At 34.7% G+C, this 4,138-nt stretch overlaps 1 long non-coding RNA gene across 1 annotated transcript; it reads left to right on the top strand.

The window, feature by feature from the left end:
• On the top strand, positions 1-4,138 carry LOC139848333 (uncharacterized). Its single transcript, XR_011759913.1, has 4 exons — positions 1-1,979; positions 2,493-2,643; positions 2,990-3,081; positions 3,407-4,138. It is a non-coding gene; the product is annotated as an uncharacterized lncRNA (long non-coding RNA).

The raw sequence follows: 4,138 nt of genomic DNA, 5'->3' as shown, positions 1-4,138 counted from the left end.
TTGCAAAACCTCACTTTAGAACGTGTTACGGTCAAGGCATTGGTTTTTGAGATTATCACCCCTCGACTATCTAATCTCCGACTTCTTAATCATAAATGTCATGGCCAACGTGTTTGTTGTTGTCTCCAAGATGGAAGCTTATTTGGACATCAATGCCCTGTCAACTTACAGAACCTCACTTTAAAAAAATTGACCGTCAATGCTAAGGTTTTCGATATTATTACCCCTCGACTTGAACATGCCTTTTCAAGGTCTTTCTTCAAATGATCAGATGGCCTGAAATATTCTTTTAATGCGTAATGTTTTTGATAAGAGAACATGTATACAACTTGTGTAGTTATATGCATAAATAACCTTTATATGTGCAGTGTATTTCCTCATTCCCGGAGTTACTATTTGCTCGTCCTTCGCCCTTTAAGAACTTGATTAGCTTGAATATAGACTCCGGCTTGAGGGATACATGCAAAGTTGGTTGATTACTGTCTGTGATTTTTATTTACACTGTCCACGTATCGGTTTTATTACTGTCTGTGATTTTTAATACTGGGGTTCAGCTATTGTGGCAACTACTACATGAAACTTATTTGTTGCCTCTTGTTTGTTTGTTGACATCTGAGAGTGTGTTTCTAATGTTCTATTGATTAACAGCTAGTTTGCATCCATAACTAAATCTTACAAGTTGTGGACCAATTGCCATATTGTATGAAACTAATTTAATAATAGATTTTTTTATGGACTGTTGGATGTAAATAGTAGTTAGTTTGTTAGTTACCTGTTACAGTAGTTTGCTACCTGGTGTGGGTCTACAATCTAATGTAGGTACCTTTTGTATAAATACAAAATGTGTGTAAAGAAAAGTTAAGACAGAAAATTACTCTCAAATATAAAAATAACATGGTATTTGTGCCACCATGGCCCGAGTTTTACAAGAATTAAGCCAGTCAGCGGAATATATTGCCTATCCACTCCTAGTGCGAATACCACTCAGTGTGCCATTGTAGGTGAACCGGTCGATTGGCCCATATTATAAGTACAAATTGAGAATGATTAACATCTTTGGTCCAACTTTGGTAGTGTTGGATGTAATTAGTAGTTAGTTTATTTATTGGTTACCTGTAACAGTTGTTAGTTAAGTAGTTAGTTACCTGTAATAGTAGTTTGCTAGCTTGTGTAGGTCTGCTACCTTTTGTATAAATACAAGATGTCTGAATAAAGAAAAGATAGACAACAAATTACTCTCAAATATAAAGGTAACAGACCTTCTGTCTCAATAACAAGAGTAGAACAAGGGATAACGTGTCTCAAGTCGTATAGCTCTATGTAAATGCAACCTGGGTATAATCTTGTTGTACTTAAATATTATATTATCACATTTTAGAAATGGATTCATAACAGTTCATGATAGTTGTGATTCTATATCCACAGTTAATGTTGTGTAGGTTCATGTAGATTCCTTTCTCTGGCAGAAATGTTCTGTCATGCTAATAATAATAATTTGATCCATGTCTCTTTATAAAATATCCCAAGATGTCTCCATATTTTTCACATGCTCCACCTTTTAAATTTAACAACATCATTAAACTCAATGCTAACCAAAGATATCATTTCCGTGGCTGATGATGAAATAAAAAGGTTGTAGAACAAAGAGATAATTATAATGTAGTATTGCCTTAAAATATATTTGAGCCCATTATTCCATTGTCTTGAAAGATATTTGGTGGCACAGTTTACGGTTAGTTTGGGAGAAATGAAGGAAATGTTTATTCAAGAAATTGATGATGTCAGACCCTTTATTTCAAAGAAGAGGCAGGTCAGATGTTTATTGGATAAATTGCGTAAACGAAAAAGGAAACCCTGATGGAAGCACGCTACTCTCACCAGCTTGAACAAGTAGAAGCACTGATTGCTCGTATGGCCTCCCTCACATAGTAATTTCGTTGACAAAATTATTGACAAAATCATCTTCTTCTTCAACAATTGTAAGTTTTTTTAGTTTTCATATTTGACTGTCTTTCCATAGTTGTTGCAGCCTGCAGGTGGCTAAATGAGCGGGTTATAGGGTTTTGGTTGAGTTGGTTCATTTTTAGTAGCGGCTTAAACAGACGGAGTCAATTTGCTTAACCTACAGACTTTTTCTTTTTTGTCCTTTTATTATTATTTCTGGAATTCATAATTTAGTTATAAGAAAGAAAAAAAACAATAGTATTACAACGATAAATACCAACCAGTTTTTTGTCTTCAGAATAAAAAAATTGATCAAGTAGCCTGTGCTTGTGCTCAATAAAAGTAAACTTCGGATCTTTAAAAAATCTGCTTCTATCTTCTTTTCTATATACCATTCTATTTTTTAGAAGTAAACTTCTTTTCTTTATACCATTCTATTCTAAATGCTGGAAATAAATCCAACCAACGTTGACCCATTCAGAACCAAATGGGACCTCAATTTCCACAGTTGTAATCCAATAACATGGCTTTTTAACATGTTTAATCAGTATCAGGTTCCTGCACCCTCCACCTCAACTCAAGGTAACTACTATTCTTATATGCAACGGCGTGCCCGCTTATTCAAGCGTTGTGCTGTACTAAAAAGTATCCCGGTTACAACCCCAATGCCATGAGGTGTGAACCGCCTGCCCCGGTGAGGTAACTATTCTTCGGCTTGCCCGCTTAATTATAGACTCTTATCAAACTTTGCGCTGTTTTAGAATGCATCCAAATTAAATAGCTCTCTCATTCTATATCTTCAAATTGTATTCTCTAATATCAGTTGATGTACATAGAATTTGCTTTTTTCTAATGTTTGCAAAAGATCAACAATCATTTGGGGAGTATCTTGAAGTCAAATGTGATGACTTCCGAATTCTAATATTGAACAATATTACCCAATTAAAGTGCTAACAGTTAACTGTGTACTTACAGTCATGGTGTTTTTAATTTTATTCAACCTATCCGAATTATTGATAGATTGTTCTAATCAAATTCTATGCAGATCCTGCCAACTTGAAGATGTTGGGTGCTAAAGATAGTGTCAACTTGAAGATGTTTGTCGGCAGTTGGATTAATGAATTTTTTCATGAAAATGTTAGTAGGTTATAATCGTCAAAACTTTACTTTATTACAGCTGTTACTTTTGGTGGCTTTTACTCTATCTTTTAAATATAACCACCCAAAAAGCTATACTTGCTTGCTTAGATAACCATCATTTTGGCAAATATATAAGCATGAAAAGAATCTATCAACAGGTAGATGGCCAAAACGTAGCCCACTTAATCTATGTAAAATAAATGTTCTCTATCACCTTGAACATAAGCAAATATAAACTCCATTTTTCTTGACATAAATTATGCCCTAAAAAGAATGTTCAATTTCTCAAGTATATTGAATCTGCATCAAATGTTACTTGTAGCATCCCCAACTCTTCTGAAAGTGCTAGAAAGAAGAAGTATAAAACAAAAGCTGGTAACCTCAACAAAGAAGCTTTCGACATCCCCTTAGAGGCTGTTAATGATGATGATGATGATGATGTTGATGATGATGATGATGATGGGCTTACTGATTTCGTACCCAACCGCAAACCTACTAAAGTTATTGGAAAGTTAGTTAACCCAGATAAAAGGGTTGTGTAAATAAAAAGCTTTGGTGAGTTTATAAGCGGGATGACTAAATATAGTGATCCACCAATTCCACCTACAAAGATCAATTGATGAGGCTCGTCTCATGGAATACGATGGGTAACTTGTGGTTTTCGGCGACATTTTTATGGGTTTGTCCTGCTGTGTTATTAAGTTCTGTAGATGGAATGTTCTCGAAGTTGGTTTAATGTCTAAAAAGGTTTTCAAGTTAATGTTGTACTCCACGGTTGGTTGATAGTTTTTGCTAGAGATAAGATGGTTATTGGTGTCCGGGTATTGGGTCCATTGCAGCTAAATTTCAAAGACTAACCGGCCCCACAACGATATGGAATACTTCGCTTGCACGAAACTACGTTTTCTTTAATGATGAATTCATGTGTTGGACGTGTGTGTTATTATGATCATTTGATTGGGCTTCAAGAACAAAGTTATACTATTCTCATGAATTACCACGTATAAAATAGATATGAATGGTTTTAGCTCTAATCTCAAATTTTCATTTCAAG

Source organism: Rutidosis leptorrhynchoides, chromosome 5, assembly GCF_046630445.1.
Source record: "Rutidosis leptorrhynchoides isolate AG116_Rl617_1_P2 chromosome 5, CSIRO_AGI_Rlap_v1, whole genome shotgun sequence".
NCBI classification, from domain to species: domain Eukaryota; kingdom Viridiplantae; phylum Streptophyta; class Magnoliopsida; order Asterales; family Asteraceae; genus Rutidosis; species Rutidosis leptorrhynchoides.
The sequence above is the reverse complement of the archived record's forward strand: the minus strand, read 5'-3'. Positions and strand labels throughout refer to the sequence as shown.